The sequence below is a fragment of the Herpailurus yagouaroundi genome, unplaced genomic scaffold, assembly GCF_014898765.1.
Source record: "Herpailurus yagouaroundi ecotype Mexico unplaced genomic scaffold, PumYag 67503, whole genome shotgun sequence".
Taxonomy (NCBI): domain Eukaryota; kingdom Metazoa; phylum Chordata; class Mammalia; order Carnivora; family Felidae; genus Herpailurus; species Herpailurus yagouaroundi.
The window spans coordinates 762,983-777,899 of NW_024420310.1; the positions used below are offsets into that span (position 1 = coordinate 762,983).

General features: G+C 44.8%; 2 pseudogenes; both read left to right on the forward strand.

The window, feature by feature from the left end:
• Positions 1-10,750, forward strand: part of LOC121025120 (histone H3.3-like) — a 39,455-nt pseudogene extending 28,705 nt beyond the window's left edge.
• A 2,329-nt stretch (positions 10,751-13,079) lies between these two features.
• LOC121025121 (60S ribosomal protein L35-like) lies at positions 13,080-13,547 on the forward strand (annotated as a pseudogene).
• Positions 13,548-14,917: the final 1,370 nt, after the last annotated feature.

Below are 14,917 nucleotides of genomic sequence, written 5' to 3' on the forward strand. Positions count from 1 at the left end.
TGAGAGAGAGGGGGGACAGAGCATGAGAGGAGGAAGTACAGAGAGAGAGGGAGACACAGAATCCGAAGTGGACATCAGGCTCCAAGCTGTCAGCACAGAGCAGGGATCAAACCCACAAACCATGAGATCATGAGAGAAAGACTGAGAGAGAGAGAGAGAGAGAGACAGAGAGAGAGAGAGGGAGAGCACACATGGGGGAGGGCAGAGAGAGAGAGGGAGACCCAGAATCCGAAGCAGGCTCCAGGCTCTGAGCTGTCAGCACAGAGCCCGATGCGGGGTTTGAATCCACAAACGGCGAGATCATGACCTCATGAAGTCAGACGCTGAATGGACTGAGCCACCCAGGTGTCCCTAAACAAAATCTTTATACTATCCCTGGAAAATAGGTACTAGTATAACCCTGGCATGCCTGATTATGAGTATATAGAATTCCAGATGTGGAGGAGAAAATAGAACAAGCCTACAAAACGGATATGAAGGGTTAAGAGCAAGTTGGAATGTGAGAAGGATCGATGCCCAGGGAGCGCGTCACTAACAAGGTGACATCTGAGTAAAGGAAGTAAAGCAGCAAGGCATGTACTACACCAAGGAAGAACACTCTAGGGAGAGAAAACACCAAGTGCCAAGGTCTACAGCGGGGACTCCCTGGCAGGTTTGAGGAACAGCAAGAGTCCCATTGTGACTGAGGTGGCACACTGGAGAAGGGGAGAGTGGTAGAAGGCGGGGTCAGAGGGGTAACGAGCAGGGGAGAAGGACACAGGTTGTACGTGACCTGGTGGATTGAAGGACGTTAGCCTCTTCTCCGGGTAGGACGGGAGCCGCTAGAGGCTCTTGCAAAGAGGAGTGACGCGGCCTAATTTCCGTGTTAATTTCCCTGTTAACATGTCCACCTTGGCCGCCGTGTTCAGAGTACACTGGGACGAGAGGGGGAGGGGAGAGGCAGAGGGGCCAAGTGCCACAAAGGTGGTGGAGGCCAAAACCACAGTGTCAGTTACCAATTTATTACCTCTCAGTTCCAACATCAGTGTTTTCTGTCTCTTGATTGGACCCGAACCGATATACCTCCGTTAGTTAAACCACATCAATTTGTTTGAAATGCTAGTCCCTCTCCCTCCACCCCCTCCAGTCCTGAATGTCTAATCTTCTGGGGGAAACTGTGGCAGTCATTGATTTCTGGCCCAAGATTCAGCCGCCAGGGGCCCTATCATTCCTTAATCACTCTCTATGTGGAGATAGAACTAACTGAGCTGTAGCCATTCCTTCAAGTGTTCTCCGGCGAAAATAAAATTGATTCACGTTAACACATATTTACATTAAGACATGATAGAGAAAATAATGTGGTGATAATAAAAAGTGGCTGTAGAAAAATCAACTAAAATATTCATAAATGCTAATGCCAGCCAACAGTACACAGATTTCTCTACCGCTTCTTTTGCAGAACTTTTTTTCAGACCTCGGATAGTTACCAGATACGAAAATGAATGCTCATGAGAATAACTAAGAGTGATCGTGTGCTTTACAAACCCATAATCGAGAAAATAATAACAAAAAAGGATGGGGCAAAAAGCGTCAGTTTTGCTTTTAGAGGAAAATTCAAATGATGCTTCACCCAGAAATACTTACGTAATCAACACTTAAAGAGCTGCAAAACGCAGCTCTCTTCTTAATTTCCAGCAGGTATTATAAGCTCCTAAAATCATGTTATTTTAGGCGAGGAAAAAACTCATAACTATTACAGAGAGGCAAACTCTGCGCTATTTTACCAGAAGTTTTTTCCCCTTCTTGACATCCTAAATGCCTATAATTTTAGTCACCAAGACCCTACATAAAGTTTTACTAGCATAAAGCTGAACTACCTTATTATCTTTTCTATTTATAGGGCACAGATTCACCTGATATCTGGGTCTCCGGCATCCTTATTTTCAAAGCCGATACCACAAATGCAAAGAGACAACACCCTATTTAATCTGAGCTGATAACTGACCTTTGACTGAGTGAACAACAAAGCTGAGCTAACTTACATCAAAATTGCTGTTTTATTTATTTTTTTTTTAATTTTTTTTCAACGTTTATTTATTTTTGGGACAGAGAGAGACAGAGCATGAACGGGGGAGGGGCAGAGAGAGAGGGAGACACAGAATCGGAAACAGGCTCCAGGCTCTGAGCCATCAGCCCAGAGCCTGACGCGGGGCTCGAACTCACAGACCGCGAGATCGTGACCTGGCTGAAGTCGGACGCTTAACCGACTGCGCCACCCAGGCGCCCCAAAATTGCTGTTTTAAAGTGAAGAAGGAAATGACCACACGATTGAGGCTAAATCAAACTTATAATGGAAAAAGATTTTAAATACCTGGTTAGAACTGGTGCGCAGAAACGTTCCTAGATTTCAGCTTAAAAAAAAAAAACCGACTCCATCCACCAAGATGTGGCTGATATCAGGTGTCTTTGAGGTGCTTCCTGAAGGGCTGACGAGGAGAGACAACGCATCTCCTAAGCTCTGCAAGTGCCCGGCACGGAGGGCAAGCCCCATGGATCTCACATTATATATATCATATCATACGGTAAGTATGTTATATGATAAATGTCTCAAACGGAATGAGATGGGAGTCGAACAGCAGAGTGTAACATACTGTTTCCCAGACTTCGCTCATTCCTAGGACGTGTACAGGCTATTTTCCATCCCTTAGATCACCCATATTATTATTTACTTAACATTGTTCTTTTTTAAATGTTTATTGATTTATTTTTGAGAGAGAGAGAGAGAGAGAGACAGACAGACAGAGCACACAAGCAGGGCAGGGGCAGAGAGAGAGGGAGACCCAGAATCCGAAGCAGGCTCCAGGCTCCAAGGCGTCAGCCCAGAGCCCGACGTGGGGCTCGAACTCACAAACCGCGAGATCGTGACCTGAGCTGAAGTCAGGTGCTTAACCGACTGAGCCACCCAGGCAGGCACCCCTTGTTTACTTAACATTGTCCTTTTAAGTGAACCACATCTTCCACTGAAATACACTGGGCTTCACCTTAGCTCCTAAGATCCATGAAATCGGAGGTGTTCTTACGCTAATTATTTTTGCCACGCATGCAAATAAAAGCATACCTTCAGAGCCGAAGACGTTCCTGCACGTACAGCCCAAACCGTCTCATGCCTCGCCGGCTTTACACGTGTTACCCCACTTTGGGAAACACTGGCACGATGCAAAAAGCATGACAAGGAACCCCGCCTTCATCAGATTCACATTCTAGTCGGAGGTTTCAACACACGAAAGCATTTACATACAACCCTCTGTGACCCACACACACACAGAGTTTTGTTTTGTTTTGTTTTGTTTTGTTTTGTTTTGTTTTGTTTCAGGTTAGGGCTCAATAGTTTCTACGGTGAATTAAACTTCGGTCATAACATGCTCCACCTCTCCGTAGATACGTTACTAAGAACCAGAACATTTTCTCTGAGTTAGTTAAATTATGGTTGACATGTTTATTTGGAGGGTATTCAGCATTTGGGCTATTGCCCAAAACATTAGAGGCAGGTTAGAAGTTTCTTCTAAGAAAATGCAAATCTGGACGATCGGGGGATTCAATGGAAGAGGAACTATTTAAAGTCAGCAGAGAGGGAACATTCTACCAGGCAGCTGAATCAAGTCAGTGACCAGAGTTGGGCAGTGAATTGGGTGAAGATTTCTGGCAATGAAAGTCCTAAAAGGGAAACGCGGTGGATCTTTTCTTTAGTCATCGTTTGAAGAAAGGAAACACACACGGTAGTCTACAGAAACAAGCTTTGTTTCTGCAGGAAAAATAAAGTCTGATGATAATCACGCCAGTCCCTGTGTAAGACGCACGGAGGTGCATGTCGGCAATATTGCCAACTGTCACTCTACAAAAGACACAGAAGCACTGTTTGCAAATAGGCCACTCTTGTCTAGACCCTTTAAAGAGCCAGAGAATAGGGGCGCCCGGGGGGCTCAGTCGGTTGAGCGTCCCGCTTCGGCTCAGGTCACGATCTCGTGGTCCGTGAGTTCGAGCCCCGCGTCGGGCTCCGTGCTGACGGCTCAGTGCCTGGAGCCTGCTTCGGATTCTGTGTCTCCCTCCCTCTCTCTCCGTGTCAAAAAACAAATAAACATTAACAAAAAATTTAAAGAGCCAGAGACTATAACACATTCCATCATAACTGAAGGGAGCCATCTCTGCAGAGCAGAACACGCAGGCGGAGATACTAAGGCACCGAAAGAGATTTTGGTGACACCACAGTGATAGATGTCACAGAATCTAGAAAGGACCGAACCGCACACCTGCTACACCATTTCATTCAAGTTACGGCCGTCTTCCCTCCGCCTCAGATATTCTGTAGTGACCTCAAATGAGGGCCTAGTACTTGAGAGCCTACATGTGCTAAATAGTGCTGTTTGGTACTGGCTACCCCTAACTCAAAACCTCACTGCTGGCTCACGTCCGCAGGACAATTCTACTTCTGGAACCAAGGTAGAGCCGCACCCGACCTGTCAAGGCCGTGGAAGCCCAACGACAGACACTTTCGTCGTGGGAAGCTGCTGAGAGCGGGAGGCTGTTACCGCAGGATAGCTTAACAAAAACTGACTGCTAGGCAAAAACACATTGGCAAGGAAACCGGCTTGCTCTCATGAATGGACTCTCGGCTGAGCTTGTGTTCTACCAGAATGTTCTGTGCTATATTACGTGGCAAATACAACTTCCCTCTTGCAAGTTTTAATTCGGGTCCCGCCAACTGACTTCCTCAGTTGATAGAGCAAGGAATTTTAACCACCACCCCTGATGGGCAGGTCGATAATGAACGTTGAGCTATAGCTGCCAAAGGCCCGGAGGGATGGGTGGGGAAGAAAACAAAAGAGAGAGAGAACCAAGAGGAACCAGCCTTTTGTACACACTTGGTGCTTTAAGCATATTATTTCAGCCAATGCTGGTGGCAACCCTCATTTTGCTGCTATTTTGTGAATGTAAGTCCGAGGGGTTGGATAAATTGGCCACAGTCAAAGAGCTACTGAGTGAGACAGCTGGAATTGGAGCCCGGATCTGACGGACCCAGACACAGAGCATCATTCCAAGGACTGCTAGAGAAGTCTTTGGAAGCCTAGTCTTGCACTACGTTTAAAGATAAAGGGGTCACGTTGTAAGGGCTTATCCAGTATGTTTCTAGGCCTGTAATTTGGGTTTAAGGTTCATCGTAGTGTTAACTATAGTTTATGATTTTAATTGCAGAGGTCACAGAAAATTTGGAAAATATAAAAATCACAAGCGAGTGCTCGTCAACTCTCTTGAGGGTCAGGAACTTGCAAACTTGAAAGCGGAGGAGGAATCTCAGAGAAAAAGACGTATTTGACTACATAAATGTTAAACAAATGCTGTATCTCAGGTATAGGCTTTAAATTTTAGCAGCTACAGTGCGTGTGATATATTCAGTAGGATTCTATTAGTGGGCAATCTCGTATTTCTATTCATTCTTATGATAATACGGTGTTACATGTTAATATTATGTAACCTGTTCATTCGTATAGTATATGTCAATATTAATAACTATGAATAATGTATGTTATACCTTTTCATATGTTTGTTCAGTTGTGAACTAGAACTAGAAACTGGGGGAAGGGGGGACGTAGACATATATACCTGAGGAATCTAACATCCAGAAACGTCGTGACTATTGGCCCGACGCGGCAGCATTGGGACCTGGCTATGCAGTTACTGAACAGGGGCCAGGATGCGGATTGCTTCTCATGGACCACACGTGAGATGTGGGCCAGGTGGTAGGACAGCTATTCACCTGAAGCCTTTTTAACCCCCCCCCCCGCCCGGGGCCCCCGGGGGGGGGGGGGCTCAGTCCGTTGAGCGCCCGCCTTCGGCTCAGGTCATGATCTCACGGTTCGTGGGTTCGGGCCCCACATCGGGCTGTGTGCCGACAGCTCAGAGCCCGGAGCCTGCTTCGGATTCTGTGTCTCCCTCTCTCTCTGCCCCTCTCCTGCTTGTGCTCGCTCGTGCTCTCTCAAAAATAAATAAGCAAACATTTTAAGTAAATAAAATCTTGCCAACGCAGACTGCATACCAGGGTAAAGTGATCAAATAGGAGATAAAAATGCTGAATTCTCAGGATAAAATGCAGACAGCTCTAAACAACAGTCACAACCAGAGACGCCAACACCAGATGCCTTAAATTCCAGTCGAGATAGAACTAGACCCTGACCTCCCCTCCCTGGAGAGGTCGGAAACTGTAGCCACCTGCTTGTGTGGAGGAAGGAGGAGATGTGTGAGGGAGAGACATTCACGTGGAGGATAGAATTCTTCACCATGAGATTCAAAGTGTGGCCATTATCACCCTGGACTACACACGTTCATTGCTGAATTGGAACCATTACAGATGAAAGCAACCAGAGGACTTTCCGTCACCCATTTCGTTGACATACGTACGGAGCGTCACAACTCTGTGCCAGGTTGTGTCCTAGGCATTTGGGAGACTGCAGTGAATACAGACTTTTAAAAAAAGATCAGATAAAGGTATTTGTACTGGAGAGGACTGATCATGACTAGGGGGAGACCGCCATTCGAAGAAGAGTCTCAAAGGTGGTCTTGCTGAGGAGGTAGGACGTAAGGCAAGACCTGAATGAGAAGACGTAGACAGCAGCGTACAATCTACGGAGGAGAATACTGTTGGCAGAGGGAAAAACTGGCGACAAAGCCCCAAGGAAAGATGCTCAGGGACAGAAAGAAGGCCGGTGTGACTGGAGCGCGGTGAGCTGAGCAGAAAGTGTTGGGGCGCGACGTTGGCGAGGCAGAAGGTCCGGAGCATGGAAAGACTTGTTCGTAAGCCTACGCTATTTGGATTGTATCCCGAGTGAAATGGCAAGCCACTGGAGGATTTTAAGCATGGCGATGACATGATAAGAATGACACTTTAAAAATATCACTCTGGTGCCTGTGAGTAAGCGAGACTATGAGGAATGGGGCAGAGAGATAAGTTAGGAAGCCATTACAGAAGCCTAAGCAGAACAGAATGGTGACTTAGGCCGGAGTGGTAGAGTGGAAGACATAGGAGGAAGTGGACATATTCAGAAGCTGTTTTGGAAGCAGAGTTGGGAGGATATGTTGATGGAGCAAATTCAGAAAACTGAGGAAAATTCAAGGATTATCCTGAAGTTTTTGGGTTAAGCAATTGCATTAATGGTGCTACTACCTGTTGACATCTACAAAGACTAGGAGAGGGGCACCTGGGTGGCTCGGTCGGTGGAGCATCTGACTTTGGCTTCAGTCATGAGCTCTCCGTGAGTTCGAGCCCCGCGTCGGGCTGGCCGCTGTCAGCGCAGAGCCCGCTTCGGATCCTCGATGGGGCCCCCCCGCCCCGCTCTCTGCCTCTCCCCTGCTCATGCTCACTTGCTTGCTCGCTCTCAAAAATAAATCAACATTTTTAAAAAGTTTAAAAAGACTAGGAGAGCTACAGGCTTAGAGGGAAGTCAGAAGGTCTGTTTGTCACGTGCTAGATTTGAGATGCCTATTTGGTACCCAGGGAAGGAGATCGTGAAGGACTTGGATATGTCCAATAAGTCAGAAGCTCGGTGGAGATGTCAGGGCAGGATACAGATTTGGGATCCTTGGAACCTGTTTGTTACTTAAAACCATGTAACAAATGAAACCACCTAAAAAGTGAGTAGAGTAACAACAGAAAAGTGGCCCGGGTTTAAATTCTCGGGACACCATTTTCCAGAGGTCCAAGGGAAGAGAAGCCAGGAAAAGAGACTGAAAAGGGGTCAGCCAGTGACACAGGTATAAAAGACAGAATTGTGCGGTGTCATGGAAACAGGTAGAAGAAAGTACTTCAACAAGTAGGGAGTAGCCAACTATGCGACATGGTGCTGAGCGATTAACTAAGAGGGAGATAACGAAGTGACCACGGTATCTGACAGGTAATCTCAATACCAAATAATGTATTTGACTTCCCTTTATGGGCCTTATTAATATCTTCTGCAATTGCAAACTGTCAACAAATGTTATTGGAAAATGCAGTCATGTTTGTAGTATTCATCAACTTTGCAATTTGGAGTGCTTCCTTGACCTCGATAAATATTCACTCTCACACCTAAATTTCTATCCTTTCTCCTAAATGGGTCCCCTAAATTGTAAAAGCTTCTGGCAGCACAAACCCTGGGACTATAAATGTTTAGGACAGGTAGATAGATAGATAGATAGATAGATAGCATTTCTTTCAAACATACTCGGAAGTGAATGAGAATTTGATATCTTGGTCTATTTAGACTTTAACTCACACCCTCTGCCCTCTCGGCTCTACAGTTGATGCTCTACTGTTTTCTTCAATTTCGTATTTTGGAAAAGACTAACAGTCTGATCGTGTTTCTTTACGGACGGCTATTATTAGGTTAACACGTCTGGTTTTTGTTTTCGTGGGCTGTAGGGACTTGACAGCTAGGATTCTTTGTGACATTTAATCATTTTACCTGATGTGAATCTGTTTTTATTAATTTTTCATAGAACACAGTGAACCCCCTTATTCTAGATGCAATGCTTTCCTTGAGGTCAGAAACAGCGGGGCCGTGTGTTTTTCTGCAGTATTGCTCCTGTTTCCCACGTTCTCACCTGTCTTCGAGCTGTCTGTATTTGTAGCCCTTATCTCTTGCACCTGTCCTCCGTATTGACTATCCTCCCGTTCATGGTTTTCACCTTTCTTTTTCTCTGTGTTCTAGGAGGTGCTCAAGCGTGGCTTCTTATTTACTAATTCAATTTTCTGAGGTGCCAATTCTATTCATTACTTCCACACAGTTATTTTTGTCATTGTGTTCTTCATCTTTGAGTGGTCTATCCTTTATTTATATTTACAAAAAGAGCAAGAGAAAATGCGATAGGAACTCAAATTTGGCCACAGAACATGACAGAGGTGCTGCGCTCTACATTATAGTCCTCCTCATCCCAAGCTCCCCAAGCAGAGAGGTCTTAAAAGTTATCTCTGAAATTCATTCTAATGTTGAAAATATATCAATCAAGAAAGCACTGACAGGGGGTACTTTGGGGACAGTTGGGAATAGCTCTCTGACTGATGTTGCAGAAAAACTTTAGGGCTCAAGAAAGGCCCTGAGGCTTTGGCAGGCCTTGAGACTCCGTTGTTCATCTGCAAAACCAGAGAGATACTTCATAGGGAGGAAGTCCAGGAAGCAGAGAGCTAAAAACATTACTTGACTCATGCTCACATTAGTACTCCAGTGTTACTCGGAAATGCAAGGTCGAAGTCATCAGATCTGACCGCTAAATGGCCCCAGCAGCAACGTGCTGGGCACGGAGGTCACCAGGTAGCCCGTTGAGAATCTTTGCACAGGCTGACTAGTGAGGAGTTGTGCCTGCTGAAGCCCACTGACCGTGAAGACTGGGAGAGGTACCTCCTTCCTTAAATGCACAGAAACCAACACAAGGCCACAAGGATAATAATCAAGGAAACATGACACCGCTGAAAGAAACTAATAAAACGCCAATTCCTGACACTGATCTCTACTGAAATAGAGATCTGTGAGCTATCTGACAAAGAATTCACGAGGCACCTGGGCGGCTCCGTCGTTAAGTGTCTGACTTTGGCCTAGGTCATGATCTTGCCATTCCTGAGTTCGAGCCCCGTGTCGTGCTCTGTGCTGAAGCTCAGAGCCTGGAGCCTGTTTCAGATTCTGTGTCTCCCTCTCTCTCTCTCTCTCTCTCTCTCTCTGCCCCTCCCCTACTTGCACTCTGTCTCTATCTGTCATAAATAAATAAACATTAACAAAATGTTTAAAAAATGAATTCAGAATAATCCTCGTAAAGAAATTCAGCGAGGTACAAGAAAACACAGAAAACGAAATGAAATTAGGAAAACAGCATGAACTAATGACAGGTTCAACAATAAAGCAGACACCATTAAAAAAAAAAAAAAAAAAAAAAAAAAAACACCCAGAAATTCTAGAGTTAAAGAATACAATGAATGAACTGAAGAATTCAATAGAGAGCTTCAATAACAGACTTCACCAAGCAGAAGAAAGAATAGGTAACTGAGAAGACATTTCACTGACATCAACTAGTCAGAAGAGCAAACAAACAAAACAAAAGCAAAAACGAGTGAAGAAAGCCTACATAGATTACAGAATACCATTAACAGAAACAGTCTACATGTTACTGGAGTTCCCAGAAAGAGAAGAGCGGGAGAAAGGGGCAGAAAGCTTTTTTAAAGAAATAACGGCTGGTGTTTTACAGCCACTGTCACATTGCCATCGCTCGCTAACGCTAACGCCACGTCTAGCCCACTGAGTTCCAGCCCAAGGTGAAGGGGGGTAAGTAAGGAGGTCTCTGTGCCGTGGCTCCAACAAAGCAGACTGCCCACCGATCCACTGGTGGTAAAGCACCCAGGAAGCAACTAGCTTCAAAAGTTGCTGGCAAGAGTGCGCCCTCTACCGGAAGGGTGTGGAAAACTCATCGTTACAGGCCTGGTACCGTGGCCCTCCACCGCACTAGACGTTATCAGAAGTCGGCTGAACTTCCGATCCACGAACTCCCGGTCCAGCGTCTAGTGTGAGAAATCGCTCAGGACTTCAAAACAGATCTGAGCTTCCAGAGTGTGGCCAGAGACGCCTGGCGGAGGCAAGCGAGGCCGATCAGGTGGGTGTCGGCAGACGGCAACGTGCGTGCTATCCGGGCCAAACGTGTAACAATCGGGCCGAACGACATCCAGTTAGCACGCCACATATGTGGAGAACATGCGTAAGCATCTGCTGTGATGGAAAACATCTCGTTCTTCAAAAAAAATATTTCTCTTCTTCCTGTTATTGGTAGTTCCGAACATTAGCTATATTTTTTTCCATGGGGTCAAAAGGTACCTAAGTATACGACGGCAAGTGAAAAAATCGGAGACAGAAATGAGGTATTGGCAGTTTTTCCATTTTCACTTGTGTGTGAATTTTCGATATAAATGCAGGGACATAAAGCGTTAATGAAAGACAAAATGTTGTAGTGAACATGTTTCAGCAGTTCAACTTTATAACAATTATACATAAACTTGTTAAATTTTTCTGGGGGAAAAAAAAATAATGGCTGTAAACTTCCCAAACCTGGGGAAAGATCTGGACATCAACATTCATGAAGTTAATAGGTCCCTCCAAAAGTCCAACACAAAATGATCTTCTCCAAGATACATTAAAATAAAACTATCTAAAGTCGAGACAAAGAAGGGATTTTAAAAGAAGCAAAAGAAAAACAGTTTTCACCTATAAGGGCACACCCATAAGGCTGTCAGCATATTTCTCAGCAGAAATCTTACAGGACAGGAGAGAGTGGGATGATATATTCAAAGTGCTGGGGAAAAAAACCCCTGCTAACCAAGGATGCTTTACCAGGCAAAATTGTCTTTCTTTCAGAAATAAAGAGAGAATAAAGCCTTTCCCAAACAAACAAAAGCTGAGGGAGTTCACAAGCACTAGACGCACCTTCCAAGAAATGCGAAAAGAAGTTCTTCAAGCAGAAACCAAAGAATAACGATTAGTAACGTGAAAACATACAAAAAAATAAAACACACCAGCAAAGGTAAATACATAGTCAAACTCAGAATACTCTAACACTGTAATATTGTGGTGTGTCAATCACTTAACTCAAGTATAAAGGATTAAGGACCAAAGTATAGAAAATAACTATTTCTATGATCATTTGTTAAATTATATACAATATAAAAAGAGGTAAATTGTGACATCAAAAACATAAATACAGGGAAGGAGTAAGAGGGTAGAGTTTTTGTATGTGATCACAGCTAAGTTGTTACCAGCTTTAAAAACACTGCTATTTATAAGAAATTTTATGTAAGTTTTATGGTAACGACAAAACAAAAACTATAGTTAGATACACAAAAGATAGAGAAGGGAATCAAAGCATTCTATTATGGAAAATCATCAATTCACAAAGGAAGACATCCAAAAAGGAAAAAAGGAACATGACAAAACAGCCTGAAAATAACAAGATGGCATTAGTAAGTCCTTATTTATCAATAATTATTTTTTAAATTTATTTATTTTGAGAGAGAGAGAGAGAGAGAAAGAGAGGGTGCGCAAGCACAAGTGGGGGAGGGGCAGAGACAGGAGAGAGAAAATCCCAAGCAGACTCTGTGTTATCAGCACAGAGCCCGACATAAGGCTTTATCTCACCAACCCGGGAGATCATGACCTGAGCCAAAATCCAGTCGGAGGCTTAACAGACGGAGCCAACCGGATGCCCCATATCAATAATTACTTTAAAGGTAAATGGATTACATTCTCCAATCAAAATGTATAGAGTGGCTGAAAGGATTAAAAAACAAGATGTAACTATTTGCTGCCCACAAGAGGCTCACTTCAAATTTAAGGACACATGTAAACCCTAAGTGAAGGAATAGAAAATAAAATATTCCATGCAAACAGAAACCCAAAGAGACCAGGGGTAGCTATACTTTATCAGACCAAATAGACTTCAAATCAAACCTGTAACGAGATACAGGGGTGCCTGGGTGAGTGGCCAGTCAGTGGAGCGGCCAACTTCAGCTCAGGTCATGTTATCACGGTTCGTGGGTTCAAGCCTGGTGCCTGCTTGAGATTCTCTCTCTCCCTTTGTCTCTGCCCCTCCCCTGCTTGTGCTCTCTCTGAAAATAAATAAACTTAAAAAGATGTCTAAAGGGGCACCTGTGTGGCTCAGTCAGTTAAGCATCTAACTTCAGGTCAGGTCAGGATCTCAAGGTTCGTGGGTTCAAGCCCCGTGTCAGGCTTTGTGCTAAATGCTCAGAGCCTGGAGCCTGCTTCGGATTCTGTGTCTCCCTCTCTCTCTGCCCCTCCCCGCCCCTCTCTCTCTCAAAAATAAACATTAAAGAAATTTTTTAAAAAGAGACAGAGGAGGTGGCTATATCATGATAAAGGGGTGAGTTCATCAAGAGGATATGACCATTGTAAATATATGTGCACCCAACATTGGAGCCCCAAAATACAATAAGCAAATATTAACAGACCTGAAGAGAGAACTGGATGATGGATGAATAAAGAAAATGTAGTGTGTGTGTGTGTGTGTGTGTGTGTGTGAGTGTGTGTGTGCGTGTGTGTGTGCATTATGGAGTATTATCCTGCCATACAAAAGTGGGAAATCCTGGCGGTGGATTGTGCAGACATGGTCCAGATTAAGGCTCGAGACCTTTGCGGCAAGAAGGAGGAAGTGCTTCAAGAGCTGGAAGTCGTGGCGGTGGGGCTGTCCCAGCTGTGCATCCCCGAAGTGACTGGCAGCCCAGCTTCCAAGTTCTACGAGATCCGAGTTGTTCACAAATCCGTCGCCCGTGTTCTCACCGTCATCAACCAGGCTCAGAAAAAGAACCCCGGGAAACTCTACGAGGGTAAGAAGTACCAGCCCCTGGATCCGCAGCCCAAGAAGACACGTGCCGTGGGCTGAGCAACCATGAGCGGAACCTGAAGCCCAAGAAGCAGCAGCAGGGGTGGCTACACTCGCTGTGCAATCAAGGCCTGAGCGTCAGCATCAGTGAAACACAAACTCACTCCTGAAACCAACTTCGCACTGCATGTTTAACTAGAATTGAAATAAAATTTTGAAAAAAAAGAAAAAAGAAAAAAGCCACACTAACAAAGTAGGAAGTCCTGCCTTTTACAACAATATGGATGGACTTGGAGGGCATTACGCTAAGTGAAAGAAGTCAGAGCACAACACACGTGCTCATATGCGTAATCTAAAAAGGCTGAACTCCTGGAACAAAAAGTAGATCGGTGGTCGTCAGGCATGGGGATGGTGGAAATGGGAACATGTTGGTCAAACACTCCAAGCCTCCAGCTATCGATGAATTAGTTCCGGGGTCTAATGTACAGCATGCTGACTATAATCCACAATACTGAATTGTCTACTTTCGAGCTGAAAGACAGTAGACCTCAGCTGTCCTCACCAAAACAATGGTAAGTATATGAGGGAACCGATGTGTTAACCAAACCTTATGTGGCCATCATTTCACTGTATATATATATTATGCATCCAGTACAAGCTTGGATTGTGACTAACTTGTTCTGCACGTGTTCTGCAAGACGAGCAAACATTTCTAACACGTTTTAAGTTGACAAACGAACGATGTCTTGGTCTTGCAATACGAGTCGTACGTGACGCCCAAAGTCACATGATCACAACTGAGCCAATGGTTCTTGAAATTCGCTTTGATACGCAAGCGCTTTGGATGACAAGCGTGTTTCCGGAACGAATTACGTTCGCACACCAAGGTTTTAGTGTATACACTATATACATTTCACCATATATACGCAAATGTGCAATTATCGCCACGTACACCTAAAACTTGTATTTGTCCCATGTCAATATACCTCAGGAAAGCTGGGGAAAAGTGACAAGAAGGGAGACAAGTGATTCAGGGAACAGAAGAGCAGGAGGAGCCGGAAGACAGGAAGCAAGGAAGGTGGAAGAGAGCAGAAGAGGAAGAGGGAGAAAAAGAAAAAGAAAAGGAACAGAACGAGAAGGAGCAGCAGCCCCGGCGACGGCAGCAGCAGCCAGCATCTCCGTCTGCGAGGGGGCGGAGGCGGTCGCCAAACAGGGAAGTGTTCCGCAACCCAAAGAAAATGTTATGAAACAGGTACGGTCAGGAAAAGATCTTGGAAATTAAAAATACGACCGCCGAAATGTAAATTTTAGTTAAAATATAATATGGAAATCTCCTTCTAGGCAGAACACAAGTGACAGAAGAACCGAAGTGGGAGGAAAACTATAAAAGATGGAAGTTCAATACAGGCTGTCTCACATCCAATAGACAGGTGTTCTGGAAAGACAGAAGTGGAAGGGGGGAACTGGTAGAAGACACAAAAGCCGACTCCCTGGGGCTATCGGACTTCAGTGTTCCAAGTGCGGGAGCCCAGTAAGTGCC